We start from the raw sequence: 20,197 nt of genomic DNA, 5'->3' as shown, positions 1-20,197 counted from the left end.
AGCTATTAACAATCGTAAGTAAAAAGAGACATTAGGAAATGCCCATACATAGTCAAAACTAGAGGACCTTTCTTGGACAGTAATTGCTCGACCTACTTTTACTAACCAGTGCAAAGATTGGAACGAGCAGCTCTCCTCTTATTCTTCTACCTTATACCCCTTCACAACACTTCCCCCCCTTAGTCTCTTTTTTATTTGGGGTCAGAGGTTAAACTGCTAATCCTTCACCTTTTTTTTACACTCTCATAAAAGGTTTCTCACAATGAGTTGCAATCAGATTAGCCTCTCTCTTGGAGAACAAAAGCCAACTCTTTGTCTCAGTGGTTTGGGCAAGGAGCCCCTCATCAGAGGAAGCTGCTGCTTCTCTACATGCACAGTGACACTATTGTGGGGGCCCATGATAGCCTGGCTTCTCAGTGTCTAGACTCATCCAACCAGCAAGCCAAAGAGAAAATCCTATCAAGCTCTCAGCTGAAGGATACATTAGTATAGTGGTTACTCTTTCAAAAATGTTTCTAACTCATAAGCTCTATTTTATGTGTTAACTATCTTAAGTCCTTAAACATAATTTGACACATATATATAAAATCCCAAACTTTCATTAATATAGTTTCTTCTAACAAAACATTCTTAAAAATCTTACCACCTATTCTTTACTATTAAAGTGACAATTATTGAGACAAGCTAATGTGGGTTATGTATGACTTCTTCCTCCATTCTTTAACAGAATTGATTTCTATTTTGGGATTCATTTTTGTACTATTTATCACATTTGTGGCAGTTTTTTTCAATTTTGAGTAAGGAGCAAGAATTTGTCTAAAATCGTCCATAGTAGGTATCACCCCACCAACACACTCACACAATTGGTATTCAAAAAGTATATCTTTTGTATAATTGTCTATGAAATAAAAACTGCACAATTGTTCTTCAATCCATATAAACTCATAATGCAAACAGCTTCTCAAAAATATGTGTAGTGAAGAAAACATAGTTGTAAGCTATTATGCCATTTGTTTTAAGGACTAGTAGAAAAACACAAAGAACAATTTTATTTTTGCAAAGCTCATTTTCACAAGTTATTTATTTTTGTATCTATTCTATGTGATAGTAGATTTATTTGATCTTTGAAAGAATCTATATTTCTCACCTCACTGTTCTACTTTTAAATGCTCATTTAAAAATGCACTTCACACCCTTAATGTGACTTATAAATTGATTGATAAAAGACTTGCAATTGTCGGGGCCGGAGCAATAGCACAGCGGGTAGGGCGTTTGCCTTGCACGCAGCCGACCCGGGTTTGATTCCCGGCATCCCATATGGTCCCCCAAGCACTGCCAGGAGTAATTCCTGAGTGCAAAGCCAGGAGTAACCCCTGAGCATCGCTGGGTGTGACCCAAAAAGCAAAAAAAAAAAGACTTGCAATTGTCATTTCTGATAACTAGATTTATTTTAAATTATCACATATTGTATGATTACTATCTTCTTTAATTGCTATTCAAATTTTAGATTTAATAGAGAGCATTGTGACATTTTATTTTTAATATAATGTTTGTTGAGGTCAGTCCTTAAGTTAATTAGTTCATTGTCTTTAAATTTCTTATTATTTAAGAATATTTTAGATCTGATTTATCTTCATGAAGAAAGATCTTGTTCAACAATCTTCTGTTAAAGCATTCATTCTGACATTGCTAGCACGAATGATCATGTTGATTTATATTTAACTATGTAGGAAATAACCCTGTATCGCTTCCATAGATAGTTCATCTTCTGAAGTCATTTATCAATTCTTATTACCATGAGTGTAGGAGTAATTGAATTCTGTGATACCATCACCCACTGAAGTAACTTGAACTTTTCCTTCTGATACCTTCTTATCTCTCTTATTATCTAATAGCTTCTGGTAATATTGAATTATCCAATTCAGTTTTATGTGATACACTGTGCACATTTTATAATTGTACCACAAAACATTTGATAGAAAGGAACTACATTTGAGTATATGATAGTGATACACATATTATTATATGTTTTACAATATGGAGAGTGAGGTGTACAGAGAAAATGAATAGTGAAGCTTCAGATTCATTTTCTTTTTAGCCTAAAAATGGAAATGTGACTTTAACCAAACATTTAAATTATGCTTTCCTTGGGATGTTTTTTCTTCCTGTTATACATGCTCTAGGGTTGAAAAACTAAATAGAAATAATACAAAGTAGACAACCCCAGTCCAGCAAAAATGCTTATATGCAGAGTAAATATAATGCTTTCTAAATCCATAGACTCACATAAAGGTCATCACGTTTGGAATTCTAATGTTCTCTAAATACTGAATTCTTAAATACACTTAATACTATTGACAATCTTAAATATATAGATTGATATTCCTAGGGCCAGGACAATCATAACCATCCATTGGCACTGAACCCAATAGTATTCTGTGTATTCTTATATGTTGGTTTACCAGCTGAGTAAATGGAAACCAAACCTTATCAGGTAAACATTCAACACGTGGAAATGGTATATATTCTTTACCTATATCACTCAAAAGGTTTGATTTTTTTAAATTCAAAACAACTTTCTAGTATAGCACTATGATTTACAAAGTTATTCATAGTTGAGGTTTTTTCTTTTGTAGATTTAATCACTGTGAGAGACACAATTGCAAATTTGTTTATGATTAGGCTTCAGTCAATGTTCCAACCACTGGTTTCTTCACCAGTGTACATTTCTACCACCAGTGTCCTAGTTTCCCCCCACCACCACCCTCACCTGCCTCTATGGCAGACTCTCTCTCTCTCCCTCTCTCTCTCTCTCTCTCTTTCCCATCTCTCTCCCCATATATGTATATATGTATACATACATATAAATATATACATACATGTGTGTACATATGTAGGCGTATGTATATATACACTTATGTGTGTATATGTATACATATGTATACATGTATAGGGGCATTGTGGATAGCTACACAGGTACTGACAGGTTATCATGTATAGCCTTTATCTCATTTCAGCACTCAGTTATTGTCCAGAGTGATCATTTTCAACAATCATTGTCATAGAGGTCCTTTCTTGGTTTAACTGCCCTCTCCCCACCCTCACTCCCCACTTTTGGCAAGTTTCTAACCACAAACCAGTCCACCTGGCCCTCATTTCTATTGCTTTCGGTATTAATATCATACTACTTTTTTTTTATATATCCCACAAATCAGTACAATCATTCTATGTCTGTCCTTCTCCCTCTGACTCATTTCACTCAGCATAATACTCTCCAGAGCCATGCATTTATAAATAAACTTTATGACTTCATTTTTTTCTGGTGAACGCTAGTATTCCACTGCGAAGATGAACCACTGTTTCTTTATTTAGTCATCTGTTCTCAGGCAGTCGGGTTTTTTTCAGACTCTGGTTGTGAGTAGTGCTGCATTGAACATGAGGTGCAGGTGGCATTTATGCATTTTGTTTTGGGTTCTTAGGTTATGTTCCTACGGATAAATTTAACTGGTTCATATGGAAGCTCAATTTCTAGTTTTTTGAGTAAAAGCATGTAATTTGTAAAGAACATATGTACACTTGAAATTATTTTCTGGAAAATACAAGATAACTACTTGTATTTTAAAATACAAAACTACTGGAATCTCCTATTTGTGTCATGAATTACGACAATGTTTATCCAAAAGCTCATATAAATGCTTTCCTAGACTATAAGCAGCACTTACTGATTGTCTACACTTTTTCATGCTTCATCATTTTCAGATGTTAAAATGAAAATTGTTTAAGTAAATTTCAGTAATGAAGTTTTACATTTAACATCTTCCAATGAGCTCTCACAAAACTACATAACCTCCTTAATGTGTTAGACACATCTTAATCAATAAATGCTTATAATACATTTTTTGTCATGATTCCCTTTGCAAATTACCTAGAAAAAAACTTGTGGGTTCTAACTGTAATTATTATACACCCATAAGCGTTTTGTATTCCTTTCATTATACATTTCCTCTTACTACCATGTGGTAAGCTACCTAATTTTGAAAATAAAACACATACTGTTCAATGTCCTAAGAAAATTATTTAATTAGTTTATAATAAAGTTTTTTATTTTAAATTAATTATTTCCTTTAAATTAATATTTTAATTTAACTGAATTTTTTAATACTATACTATATCAAAATATTTTTAAAATAATACTTTATTATATGTAAACATATTTGGAATGAATTTTTCAGAAATATAGAAGCTATCTTTGTATTCAGTATCTTGCAAAATTTTCTTTAAAAATCACAAATGTTTTTTCAAGAAAAATGAATTCAATTTAGACATTTTAATATTCATATAATATATGAATTAGACATTTTAATATTCATATAATATATCTTTAATATATGTTATGTGTCAAATAATGGTATACAACATTTATGCAGTGTGCTTTAGAAATTTAATTACATATGTCAATGGTGAAATAAAATTTGTGCAAATCAATTAATTTAATTTTCCTTAAAAAAATTTTTTACAAAAGCTGTTTCTGCTCCAAAAATTTGTTTAACTTTGGGGAACTGTTTCAAAGCTCATTCCATCATTATCCTTCACTGTTAATGTTTCTCATCTCATGCCATTTTTTGCTGAAATTCCCTTTTGCAGAGGTTTTCCTACTAAGATATAGAAATCCTCATTTTATTCTTTTCTTCTCTATTTTAAGTACAATAGAAAATATTGTGATAATTTTATAATTACTTGTAATTTTTATTTTCATTTAGAAGATTTATTTCTGCTTATCATTTAAGTAGGGAAAATATTTAATATATAATATCTATAAAATCAATTTAACTCTAAACAAATGAATTATTTATGTATCTATCATTTGGTGTTTTAATTAAGATGCCGAGTTTTTAAATATTAATAAAAATGCAAATAAAATTATAAGATATGAGGCTGAACGTGTGTTGAAACCACATGTTGCAACTTCTTGTTATATCTTAAAATTAATATAAAGGTACTAAGATACAACAAAAATAATACTGTAGCCACCAATGCAAGCACAATGAGAGTCTTACTCTCATATTTCTACATTGGGTTTGGGGTGTTTGGGACCTGTTGCACCTAGTAATCCTTAGGGGTTACTCTTGGCTTTGCACTCAGGAAATACACCTGGCAGTGTTTGGGGAACCATATGAGATGTCAGGGTTTGAACCAGGGTCAGCTGCAAGCAAAGTAAGGCAAACACGCTCCCCACTGTACTATTACTCTGGATCCCATATACCTACATTGGTATTTCAATTAGTATCATATAGCTTTTCTGAAAATTAAAAATGTCTGATCTGAATGCTTAATCAGGGAAATTATCAACATTCTGTCTGATCAACACAAGAGTTCTCAAATCACAGGTATTTTCAACAGTCTGATCAACAATAATAAGTATCAAATTGTAACGTATAGATTTTAATGTTGCCACCTGAAATTTGAAAAAAAAATTGACCCTATATCTAATGTGTGAAATGCCTCTTCACAGTTTAAATTCAGTCTGATTGTTTTATTGTTCTAAGAAAAGAAATGAAAATTCATACTTAGGTTCACATAGGCATGAATATTGAAGAAATAAGACACTGCTTCTCTAAGAATATATACAGCTTGACAAAAGCAATGGGTGCTATTGACTTAGTTTCATGAAAACACATTTCGTTTGAATTATAAAACTACTCTTGGCAACTATCTTTAGCTCATTTTATATGCTCTATTAAACATCCAATCACCAAGACAGTTACTGCCGTCCCTGCCATCAGAAAACTGTATTTCGCTTTCCTTACATTTATATGTTCTCTAAAACCATGCATTTATTCAAGCATGTCCAGACTAAGTTTTATCTTTCTTTTTAGTGCTGTGCTCTGATTATTCACCCATGTAACTACACTGAGAATTAGCATCAAAATGGTGAGATGAGGACCAACCATAATGAAGATGTTATGAATACTCAAATTTCCAGTTCTGAAGTTTTTTTCTTTAAGGGTCTACACAAAAATGTCAGAAAATAGTACTAACTTTTGATTTTATGAAGAGAACTCTAATGCCATCCTGTGGAAGTTAAAGGAAACCTTGTGCTACTTTTTCTAGGACATTTTAATGCATGCAGACCAAAAAGAGGGAATCATTCAAAAATTGTATAAATTTATCTTCTTTAGTATAAAAGTGCAACCTAAATACTACATATTTTATACAAAAATAAGGCATATTAAGTGTGTACATAGACAAATATACATATAGAAATAATATGGCACAAGAACAAACATGAGAAAATAGTCAATACATGGATAAGTAGAAGAAAATGGTAATGGAGTTATAGCTTAATGATCTAGTGTTTAGACCATCAATGTGAGTTTTACTTTTATAATTAAAAGCATGGTTTTCAACTGTTTCATGATAGGAAATTTGTGGCAATTTGCCACAATAAAGTCAATTGAAATTGGTACCTTTGACCTCCATTGGTTACAGAGAAGAGAATGAGACAAACACACAAGAACTAAATAAGCTTTAGGGTTTCTTGAGCAGCCAGCAGTGAGCTCACAGGCTAGCCATTTATTCAACACTACTGAATTCCCCCACCCTGGCCTTCAACACCCGAACTCTGAGGAAAGGCTGGGATATTTCACATAGGCAATCAGCACCCTTAAACTATAAAGTAGTCACGATTTCCTATTCTGTTTTCCCCACATTGCATGGAATTCTGGAAAGAATCTGAGTTGATCACATGCACCGCAAGTACCTATCCTCTGTAATTACTTCTCCCAGTTCTGAATCACATCTTCTAGCAAAGTCATGGACCACTTACTAAATTGATGCTTTAAATTATTAAAAATAAGTAAAAGAATCATCTCTTATATGTGGGATATAAAGAAACAAAACGTGGGAATAAGAAATGGGCAAAGACAGGAAAATTCGAGAACTGATTTACACAACTGAGCTTACTAAAACGGGGTTGTTGGGGAAGGGTAGTTGAGAGTGCCAGAATTTAAGACAGTGGTGGAGGAAAATGCACACTTGGCTACAAAGTGTAGTTTTGGGCATTATATGCATGGAACCCTATCCTTAGCAGTAATATAAATCGTGTCACTTCAAATAAAATGTAGAGAACCGTAAATTTAAGAAACATACACTGGAAGTAGTCTTACTTCAATAAAGAGGAAACAAATAACTTTTTTTAATGATGACAAATCAAATTAAAATCCGAAATCATATCATCTCCGTATTTTGGAGGAGTATTGGCACAACCAGATGCTCAGTTTATTCCTGTCTCTCAGCTCGGAGATCATTCCTGGCAGTGCTTGGGGCAACTATATGGACTGCTGGTTATTGAATTTGGTCAGTTGTATTGATTTTACAAATATTACAGGGGTAAGTAAGTTGTATTTTGATTTTTTTACTTACCCTGATAGTATCTTCCCAACCTCCCTGAATCATAGAATCTTAATAGTTGTTGTTTTTTTTTTAGTGTCATTCTGGGAAAGACAAGATTTTCTTTTATGTGCTCACATAAAAATGGTGTGAAAGTAAAATGATAAATTCAGCTAAATTATTTTATCTTTGAATTAGAGTTTCTTTCCATTTCAAAGGCTTCTATTTTTTCCCATTATCATTACACATACCCTAAAAATGATAGACTTTGAATGGATTATTAATGAGTGAAGTTAGTTTCCAAGTGATCTAGTTAATAATTCAAGTATCTTTATGTGGGAAAAAATGCTGTATTTTAACTTCTAGTAAATATTTTTCTCATTTTTTATTATTAATTGGAATTCTTTGGTTTACAGTATGTTTATTTCTCGTTTAAATAATTCCAACACCATATCCATCATCCAGTAACACTTTGTTTATGAATTGTAGCATAAAATGTTCTTCTTGAAAATTGGATAGTTGAATTATACCGGGAAAAACAAATGAAAATTTCTGGGGAAGAAGCAAAGCATTCTTTGAATAAATTCCAGGGTACAACTGAAGGACACTAACTCAATCATGTAGGCCAATAAAAAAATCAAAGTACAGTTTCTATGTTTCAGACAATATTCTTGTTTTTAACAAAATGAAATTATTATATCAAAGCTTTTTTTAACTTTTTAGTATATTCTATGAATTAGTCAAGAAATGTTACAGATGGAGAGGGAGAAATTAATAAACTCAAAATTTAAGGAAGATTAACAGCCTATTTGGCAAAGTTCAGACAGAGAGCTCAATTTCAGAATCTAAGTGATCAAGGAACTTCAGTACCATTGGAACCATATACATCTGTCCATTCTCTATACATGATTTCATTACCACCCTGATTTTTCTAGAAAGTGAGGAATAATGTCTACCAATTTCTCTTGCGTCTCATACTGGCAGCAATCACCATTTTAGAAGAATTGCTTTTTCTCACTCTGACTCAAAAATTCAGACAAATATGCTGTAACCATTTTGGTCAATTGAATGCTGAATTTTGTAAAAATGTGGAATTTATATCAAAACAAATGGACTAGAAGAAGGTGTTAAAATAGTAAAGAGAAATAAAAGTGTTTCATTTTCCAATCCGTGTTTATCTTACTAATTCTGAATGATTTAAATAAGTTCATTTGGAAATTTTACTGATCTATTTATATTTTATTATGATTTTCTTTTTACTTTAAAACTTTATTTTTTACTTTGGTAATGTCCAGTAATAAAGGGTTATTAACACTCTGTCTAATGTTAAGAATTGCTTTCTATAAGACTTAAATAAAGATCAGCCTCATAAACCCTGTAATCCTTTTTCTCATGTGAAAATATTTTTGTGACATGTACAATTATGTGCATAACAAAGAGTCAAATGGTAAGAAACTATGGAAAATTAAGGCAAACAACAAAAATAATCACCAATCACTTGCATCAGACTGAGTTTTTCTAATTACATAATAAATAAATTCTGGGCAGTTAGTTTTGATATAAATCACTGGGACTATTTTAAAGTAGACTGATTTAAAAACAAGAGCAGAAGATTGCTAGACAGATGTGAATGGCCAAAGTCTGATTGATTTAAAATTTTGTTTAACCTTATGGCTGTTGGTAGCAAGCCCTAGTTTGTCCTTGGGGGAGAAAAATCATCTGCTTGTTTTGGTCTCTGAATGTCAATGAGTAACAGAAGTAATGTCTTGGAACAAGACAGATGAAGCATTGTTTATCCCTCCATAAAACTTTCACACATGAATTGGTAACAACAAACCGTGAATAGATAGCTTTAAGTTATACAAATCAGAATCCTCACATATTAGAAATGAATTAAATATTTGCTTCTCACATGTTTTACTGACATTAGGATCATCTTTCCTTTTTCAATAGGTTCTCTATAAGTATGATTTATAACTTTATTATATGTGTTTATGAATACATGGAAGCATAAATCTATTCATCAAACTGAGTCAATACATAAGTGTAGCACCTGTAGTATCAATACACTTTCAAATGAAAATTGGCAGATTGATTTTTAGATCCCAAGACAAGAGGGTAAATTATTGTTTACACAGTCTTTGTTGTTGGTTTTAAATTAGGGTTAATGGTGTATAGGAAGTGTATAGGGGGGCATGCAGTAGCAAAGGATCAAAATCAGAACTTCAAGTGCAGATAATTTATCCCCTTGAACTATCTCTCCAACATGGTTACCTTGTTTTAGAAAGATTTTCTTTTTCACTCTCTTTCTGTCATTAATATTATTTAGTACATTCTCTACGTTTATAAAATATAAACCATCCACTGTCAAAAAAGTTCAAATCTGTTCTCAACTACTTTTTTAGTAATCAGGACAAAGGAAACATTTGCCTTAAACATTTAAATATAGGGGCCAGAGTAATACCGTAATGGCAAAGTACTGTGCTTGCATGGAATCCACTTGTGTTGAATCTCCATCATCACATATGGTTCCCCAAAGCACACCCAGGGGATGATCCCAGAATACAGTGCCATAGCACCTGAGCACCTTTAGTATAACCCCAAACTAAAATTAAATAAGTAAGTAAATAAATATAATCAAATAAATAAATAAATGCAATCCCTTTAATGGCAACCATAATGAAGTAAAATAATTACCTTAATGTAGCTAGGTACTTACATGGAATAAATTGCATTTACTGATTAGAATGTTATATCACTTCTTTATTTTTAAGAGAGAGGAATTTTTCAATCCACTAGTTAAAAAAGTATAAAATGATAGTGTTGACTATTAATATTTATAAGGTGCTATATAGTAAAATAAGACATATAAATAAAATTACCTAGCAATTATTAGCTAGTGATTATCAGTTACGTTATAAATGTAACAATGTAACTTGTGTAAGCACAAAAGGATCATCAGTCAGACAGAGGGTCAGTCAACATATGTATCCTGAATATCCACTAAATGTTTATTTCCATTGTGATTAAGTGATGATAGTTTGCAAGTAAATAATTCAGAGCTCCCAAGATATTTAAACTTTGGTCAGGAAGCCAAAGGAAAAATTGCTCCAGTTAATTATAAGTGAATATATAATTATTTATGTCAATATTGTGAAAGATAAATAAAACCTGTTATTATATGGTAAAAAGAGAAAAGTATTTTCCCAAACTATGAAAGTGATGTGTCTGTTTTATTTCTCATCCTTCTTTCCCTCTCTCTACTCTGTTTAATCTTTACTTATATGCTAAACTTTTTTATTCACTTAAAAGACAGTATTTTCTCCCATTTTTCTAAATTCATTTACTGTTTTTCAAATGAGAACCAATATTCTTTCACTTGATGTACAGTGCTCACAACTAATCAAAACCTCTTGAGAAAGTGGCTATAAATTTCTCATCTGTCTTTCATAACTATATGACAATTTAATTTATATTGTCATTGATGATATATAAATATATAAAATGACATATTGTCATTGATGACATATTTGGTTGTTTTGCTTTCTTTTTCCTCTGTTAAGTAAGGGAAGAGTAAAAAGTTAAGAAAATAAAAATTAAATCTTTATTATTTTTTTTAGCATCAGACAGATAGGGTTCTTACCTTGCCCTTTTCCGATCTATATTTGAATCTCAGGACTATATATGGCCCATCAAGCACCATCAGGAGCAATCCCTTAGCAGAGTCAGAAGAAACCTGAGGCTTACCATGAGAGGCTAAACCCTTTACAACACTCCCAAATGGGAGATGTTAATTTTTTTTACCCATGTGTATATTCTGTAGGTTTATTTTTTCATGGAACAAAATTCAAAATATATACTTCTTTAATACTTAAAGAAAAAGATGAACAAATTTAAGTATCAAACTCTGCAACAACAAACAACCTAACACTCTGAACTGAGCTGATCTGAAGGTATCATCCTCAGTACAGAAAATTGCAAATTTAAGCAGATCTGGTAGGTATAATTAAGTTGAATTAAGTGTTACAAGTCACTATTGTTTCTACTTGAATTGCTATCTTTATTTTATATTAAGTATATAAATATACATCATCTTTATATTAAATATGTTTATATTAACACATGTTGAATGAGTATCATAAACTCATTTTCCTGTGGCTTTTCCAAAGACAAAGAGTATAAAATGACATTAAGAAGAGAAATATAAGATAACAAAAGATATGAAGAGAGAATATCTTTATACGATATACTGTCTACCAAAGAAGCAATTACATATCAGGACACAAGAGAGAAAGGAATGTCAGACTGAATTACACAGATGCTTTAATTCGATCAATAAAATTTCCTTTATGCACTTTGCAAGAGTATATAAGGAAATTTAGTTTACTATTTATACCTTAATTTCTTGAGATAGCAGTGCTTATTGATTGCTGAAGTTGATGGAAAAGCTAGCCAGAATTTCCAGGAGCTTCAGGGGGCTTTACTGTTTAAGAGATAAATATATAATAGTAAAAGAAGATAGTGGCTGATAGCACACAAGTCATGTGACCCTGTCATCTATTCCATAGTTATTAATGTCAGGAATCAAGGTCTCCTTAGGACTAAATCAATGGCTGTGGCTTGGAACAATAAAGGAAAGATCTAAGAGGTCAGAATCACATTAGAAAATATCTCTGTATTACAGAACTGAAGAATGCCATTTTGATCCATGGTAGCTAATACTGTCTAGAAACCTCCCAGGCAAGCAAGCAAAAAAAAAAATCAAGCTGGCCACAGATGTCCAACATATGCACCTTCATTTATTGTGCAGTCACTTAAGAGAAATGACCTCTCCAGAGGATGCAATATGGGTGATTAAAATCCTCTTTAATGTTCCAAATGATTTCCAAAAAAACAGTAGGAATTGTTCATTGTAATTCTGGGAAAACGATGAGTAAAATTTTTCACTCATTTTTCCCCTTTATACCTTAACCCCTTAAAAATATTTTTAAAAATGTTCAGTATAGGAATTACTATTTCATCTTAATCTCAAAATGTTTAGATGATGTAGTTATGAGTTAAAACAATGAAGTGCTTAGTATAACTGTATATGACAATTTTATCTAAACATAGTATGCATTGATTTTCCTCTTAGTGGCAGATAAAATTTTTATTTGTTAAATTAAGTATTTTTTATCTACTAATTATTTTGAATTTTTTTATTATATTATTTTTAGCATGAACCATAAGCACATAGGCACAGTTTATATTAAACATATGATAATAGTCTTACACTGTACTATAAGCATACATACATACTACACATTTATAGTAATTTCATACTATAAGAATCACTGGAAATAGAGTCTGTAGTATAATAAAATTCTATAGAATATAGGGTAGAATTTAGAACATAGCATAGAATATAATTCTATACTATACAACTTATTAGAAATAGGTGGAATTCAAAGAATATGTTTGAGAGAGCAGTGTAATCTCTTTGTCATCTGTATTCATCTAGGGATGAATAATTTAAAAGAAGTTCATTCAGAGAACTGAAGGTAAATGTACATATTGACATTGATGATGAGACATTTCACAAACTATAAACCCAGTGAATATATGGAGTTATAGATACAGTATAGAATAAAATTATGATACTTGAAGCCTCAGTCAGGAATGTAAAAAATAATAATTTGAGAGTAACACTAAGATAAGAAGTGTGTTTTGGTGGAGGGCACTGCTCCCAGACCCTGTGACAGACACTGACTGAGTGAACCCTACCTGACTCCCACTTCTTATTCTCCCATGCTTGATCCTGAGAGAGCTGCTGAAGGACAAAGGAAAGATTTCAACTTTTCTGATGAGAAATTCTAAGTGCCAGTACATACACTAATGACTAAAGTGTAAAAATCAGTAGAGGACACTTCAATGAGATAACTTGACTAAGGGACTCAGGCACATGATCTAATCAAAGACAAAAAAGTTCTAAAGGCAGTCAAGTACCCAACCTAAACAAGTTTAAGACAAGTTCAGGGTTTTTATGTAGAATAATCAAACCCTTCAACATATGATATGGACATGTGAAATGAATAATACATGAGGATGAATTTTTAAACAATTAATGTTGAAAGCTTAGGTGTAATTGAAGGGATTTGTAATCAGTGTCTCCTACGTAGTAGCAGTCTTTTTCCCTAACATTCTAACTATAAGTATTTAATAACACTGTCAGTCTCAAGTCATCTTTTTCAATGTAGTTTTCTGTATAGTTGGTCATCTTGAGTAAATTTCTGCAGCAAAGATCATATGCAATAGTAAAAGTTTAGGTATGAGAGTTGGGTCACCAACTGAGTACAAGATATTATGCCTAAGTAAAATGGAGAAAGTATTAAAGAGGAGAAAAATTGTGTTGTATAAAAGACAAACCATGACAATCTCAATTTTGCTGGTCATTAACTACAACCAAGAACTGAGCAGTGTCTAAAAGATAGTTCAGAGGCTGGCCCAAATATTGCCACTGCCAAACAGCTATTTTTACTGGTCTCAGTGATCTTGTCTATAAATCAGAATAGTATCATTTCACCATGGACATTTTGCAGTGGTTCAGAAAGCCATGGGTCTAGTATAAAAGTTGCCATAAAAGCAAAAACACAAAAATCTATTGCTCAAATGTCCACTTGCAGAAAATGGGGGCATGTGTCAGAGAAAAAGCTCAGTCTTTGAGACAACTTTTGGAAAACGTTAAAACAAGGTTGAGTAAAAGTTGCACAGAACTGAAGATAGGAATCCTCTGAAGACCACCAGTGTTAACCTTTGCTACCGGTCCAGTTGGAAGATGCATTCACATTTAAGAAACTTATTTGTGCTTCCTTCATATTTTGCTATATTAAAAGAAAAATCATATGTAAACTGCAAATATCACTGTCATCCCCTTGAAGCAGGCCCTGGAGTGATTCTCCATCCCTATGTATTGAACTGGTCAATGAGTCCCCATGACACCCATCTGTTTACCCTTACCAGGTCAAAAAATCCTAACCTCACCAGAGTGCCTTGCCCTCAGGCTTCTCCTCAAGTTTCCTATCCAGACTTTCACAAAGTTACATCTCAGGTCATTCTACCTCTGTCATTCCCTCTCCCACTGATTTAAAATTTTACTATGTTTCCAACACACAGTCTGCATTGTTTTTTTCCTTCAAAGTAAATTGAGTTGTAAAGAAAATACTTCCATTTTTCGTATTATTGTAGCATAAAATAATGGCATTGAAGAAAATGACTATTCTTTTAGTAAAATGATCTGAATCACCTTGTTTTATCTATCCTAATCAAAGCTATTCATTAAGACAAATAGATCATAATTCTATCTATCTGGTTTTTCTCCCCTAAAACTGTCAAGGCACTTATTAAATACTGACTAATTACTAAACACTTATTAAATATTGACAAAGTAAATCTAGGTATAAATAATTGTGTATTAAAACACACTTGGGAGTGATTTCATGATTCGCACATTTCCTTTAATTCCTTTTCATGTCATATGGAACTAAAGTCATCATACTAAAGTCTATATTCTTCTTGGGATGTAAAAACACATTGAGGTTCGCTCTCTCTTTCAAGCCTTCCATTTTAAAGATTATCTTGTTTGTTTTTTTCTAGGGCCCCCACACCAAATATCTCATATTGAGCTTCATAACCAAAAGAAAATTATATCCTAGATCTGGAGACTAGACCAATAATCAAGACAACAGAAGATATGGTACCTTGTGAGGAAGGAATATATTTCAGATTTTTCTCCTTGGGTTGTAAATAGTTGTCTTTTCCATATGTATTGTTTTCTTTGTGTTTAAATTTCTGCTGTCCAGATTGTTTCCTGCCAGAGAACTAAGCTGCGACCCCATGCCCGCCCGAGAGGGGAAAGGTATTTCTATCTCTCGCCTGTCCCTTCCCAGGGATGAAGGGCGTGGGGACCGCCATATTATGACGACCACAGATGGGGTTTACAAGCTTGCAATGATCGAATATCCGGAAGAAATCTCCCTTGACTTAGTTGTTAAAATACAGAAATACAAAACTGCGCGGCCGCTACCTCATTTCTCTTCACAAAAGGTCTGACTCTAGTGGGGTGCTCCTAATAATAATGGTGAGGTTTGTGTGAAATATTGAATGTAACCAAAGTAAATAGAAAGTAAAGTGAAATTTATCAGTTACAAGGTGGGGGAGGTGCGGGGGTGGGCGGGATGGGAGGTGTACTGTGTTTTTTTTTTTTTTTCTTCGGTGGTGGGATATGGGCACTGGTGAAGGGATGGTTTTTTCAGCATTGTATGATTAAGACTTAAGCCTGAAAGCATTGTAATTTTCCACATGGTGATTCAATAAAATAAAATAAATAAATAAATAAATAAATAAATTTCTGCTGTCATTTTTTTTTTGTAACTCCAAATACACTGGGATTAAGAAGGATCCCATTCTTCACTATAACTTCATCATAACTTATCTAATCATATCGGGAAGCATCTTGTTTTTTAAAAAGGTTCACATAATTAGGAAGTGACCTAGTGGGTTGGGGGGGCCATGATTCAATACTTTAATAGATGTGTTGAGACTGGATTAATTTTTAAAATTATTATTTTAAATACTGGAAGAAAAAAAAACATGGTTTGAAACATAAGACCTAAAGAAACAAAGATTTGATTGTATGATTTCTGTGTGTGCCTTCACAATCTCAGAAAGTTCCTGACAGAAATAATAGTTTTAGAGATACTATTGTTAGGTTCTTTCATATGAACACTGGTGCTGTAAAAATGATCAATCACATGAGAGCTCATCAAATTATAGGAATCAGTGTGGCATTCTTGAAGGTTATTTTTTACTCTAGTACTTGTATCTGATGACTTAACTTCTGATTATTGTTTTTGTACACAGTGAACAAACAGTATCCCTACTGTGTTAAGATGAATCTATGATTATAATAGAAAAATATATCCAATAAGGAAAATAAAATTTTGACTCTAACTGCAATAAGTCAAATTAACACTTACAAATTTTTTATATATAACTCATGAAAATGATAAATTCCTGGGATTGGAATAATTGCATAGTGGATAGGGTGATTGCCTTACACATGGTTGACCTATGTTTAATCACGACAGCCAATATAGTCCCCTCAGTCTATCCAGAGTGATCATTTAGCACAGAGTAAGGAGTAAGCCCTGAGCACCACAAGATGCAGCCTAGTAATCATGAAAATAAGAAAGAAAATTATAAATTTCACTTATTTATTTTTTAAATTTTTTTCAACCCTTTCTTGAACTTATCAATGGAATATTTCACCCTCCCCTCTCGTTTAGTAAAATCAAACCATTTATTTGAACAGTTAAATTTTGAACAATTAAATTTTGATGTTCAATTTAGAAATCACATAATAATGATAATTTCCATTAAAATAAAATCTTATTAAATAGTGTTATGACAAGAGAATATTAGGAATTTAATAAGGCTGTTACCAATTTCAATTAAAAATATCATTTTTATCACTTATTCTTCCTGCTAAAATGTATTGTTATTTGATGTATAAGATAAATAAAACTATTACTATCCTTACTTTTCAGTCACATAAGTTTATTTAAAATATTTATTTTTCTAACTGAATGACAAAATGAGATCTAACATTCCATTTTATTTTATGTAGATTCAGATAAGCTTGTCCAATGTTCATACCATCTGAACTATAATTCCTAAACAGATTTTACATTGAGGATAATGTATCTCTTTCTTTTATTTCTTTTCCTTGACATTATAGTTACAGAGGGATTATTTCAGATTATCATAATAGCTTTGAGGTTTGGGGAGTTAGTACAGACTCAGGGACACATTCTTTCATATACACCCAGTTTGATCACTGGCACCATAAGGCCCCTCGAGCACTATTGGTTGTAGATCTGGTAGTTTCTGAACACTATCTATGTTGCTCTAGTAGTTGCTAGAATTTCAGGGTTCTATTTTCTTTGTTTCATACTCAGGCCCTAATATTAAACTATTTTACCTGTTTTTCACTGATATTGGTTCCTGAGCCTCCTTGGGGTCCCCTTCCCCTTCTAAAAAAGAGTACTGCCTTACACATGTACAGTGATTATTTTATTTTGGGTTTTATGGACGTTTGTTTCTAACATAAATTATCATTTGTAATCTTTGTTTATAAGCAGAAAACAACTAAATATTAGATCATTTTAAATAAACAAATATGAGTTAAACAATTGGATTATATGAACAAAAGCCCAAAGGTAAATTCAATTATAGACACATTTGATGCAAAACTTGGAAGTTCTAAGCATTCCAAGAATAATTTCTGCAATTCTCTGACTTCTTCACTTTTTTATGTGTTATTTTCATCCACACATTAGTTTTACTCTGCTCGACAAACACCACTAGATTTTCTAGACCTTATGTCTACATCAGGGGTGCTTAAACTTTTTCCACTCACGACTCCTTTTCACCCAAAAAATGCAATATGGACAAACGCTGCCAAGAGACACTTCAGAATTATTATACAGTTGATTTTTAAATTATTTTTTTGTGTTGCACATTTACAAACCATTTACTGTTGCCAAATTTTCAGTGAACTCCATTTTCAGCTATACAACCCCATATGGGGAATCGGGGCATATGGGATCTCCACAGTTTAAGAAAATAGAATCTTCATGAATCCTCCTCACCCCTATAACCTCCAAGACTAGAAAACATAATTTTATATCCTCCTTGAAAGAAATGTCTTTCACAGACTTCCTGGGACATTGCGCTTACATATTTTATTGTCTAAAACACATTCCATACCTTTTTATCACTGGGAGGGGGACTTATTGGTTTAAAAAGCTTCTTCTAGCTATAAAATTAGAAAGCATTATCCATTTTATTCATAAATATAGCTGAGAAAAAAAGAAGTTCTATAATGCAATGCAATACTGGGGTATTAATATACATATGGATATGCAAAAAATAAATGGGTATGCAAACTAAAGAGTTTACAGTAAATACTGTCATATTCATTTAACTGAGCACAATGAAGCAGAGAAATTAAAGTATGCTTTCATGAATATTGGTAACTAACAAGTAACAGTATATCAGAATAACAGATTTTTAGCACTAAGTCATACTAGAGAAAAAATTCTTACAAAAAAGTTTAGAACTGTCAAAGCTAACTTTGTCAGCTAGTATAAATTGGAACAAGACCAAAACATTTATTTATACTAAAAATTTACTCATAAAGCAAAGAATCTATTTTAGATACTCTGTAGCTAAAGCACAATTATTTAATATTTATCTAATGGAAAACATGGCCATAAACAAAGTGTTTGAAGACCAGACAGAAAGTACAGCAGGTAGGGCACTTGCCTTGCACACAGCCAACTTGGGTTCAAAGCCCAGTATTCTCTATGATCACTGAACTTAGCCAGGAGTAATTTCTGAGTACGGAGCCTGAATAATCCCTGTGGATTTCAGGATGCAGCACAAAAATCGACCAACAAAACAAACCAGAAAACCCAAAATATTTATTCCCAAACTGTATAAAATGCTTCCAATGATCCCCATCAAACACCATAAGTCAAAATCCTATTTCTGGTGTACTCATTTTCTGGTATAGTATGCTTGTTATCAATAACTTTAACTTTATAATATAAAACTGGTTATCCACATTGGCTATGTCTATGAAAACAATCTATACCAAAATTTAAATATATAATTGAAATAATACAGTTATGTTAAAAGAATATATATCCTATACAATTCATAAATTGACATGATCTTGCTTTTTTTTTTTAGTAGCAACACTAGTTTGGATTTTAGCATAATTGGTACCAAGTGATTCTACTATATCTTACTATTCTTAGAAACCTACAATCCTAGAGTCATCAACTTCATCCAAATCTTTCAAACTTGTAAAGTGACAATGACTTGGAAAGCACACCTTTTCAAAGGTATCATTCATATCCTTCTTCTTGTTGGTATTCTGAAGCATTTAAGATACTGAAACAGAAAATATGTGGAAAAAATAAAACTACTTGATGGATGATAATTAGATTGCTCATTGCAGCTTATATTAAGGACTAAGGTAGGATATTCTATTTCTAGACCTTCTTAACTTGGAATTAACTAGACTTGTCCAATCATGAAAATAAGAAAAAGTTAGGATTCGTGCCTAGGAGGAAACAAACATTGACTTATCTGCATAAAACTTATTTTATTGAGAGAAACACACAGCTTCTTTCTGTCAGTATCTATCAGAAAACACAAGAAAAAATAATTAAAAGCAAATAAACAGTGACATATACCCAGATGTTAAGAATCAAGGGAGAATAAAAGCCACAAATTTACCTTCAATGTTTCTTCTTAAGGAGTAGATAAAGAAAAATTATCATCTTTAAAAGCTTAAGCCAATACTTGTTATTTCATATCAGTTATAGTTAGTCTTCTTAAAACAGTCTTTCACCATTTTAAAATTAACTAAATAATCAACTTTTGGCCACCAGTAACACCAGGTAATATTTGGGGCTTATTTCTGCTTCTGTAGTCTGGAATCACTCCTGCTGGTGCTCAGGGCCCCATGATGGTGCCAGGGATCAAGCCTAGCTCAGCTACAAGCAAGCAAGCACCTTACTCTCTGTAGTATCTTTCTAGCACTGAGCATGGTTTATTTTAACAAGATGCTGGCTAAGAAACCAACTATGATAGAGCGATGCTGACATTTTAGTGGTGGGTGAGGTGTTGAAACTTTTCTGCATAAAACTCTATCATTGATAGTTTTATAAATCACTGTGTCGCAGTTAAAATGTAGGGG

This window comes from Sorex araneus, chromosome 1, assembly GCF_027595985.1.
Source record: "Sorex araneus isolate mSorAra2 chromosome 1, mSorAra2.pri, whole genome shotgun sequence".
Classification (NCBI taxonomy): domain Eukaryota; kingdom Metazoa; phylum Chordata; class Mammalia; order Eulipotyphla; family Soricidae; genus Sorex; species Sorex araneus.
This window is presented reverse-complemented; position numbering follows the sequence as displayed.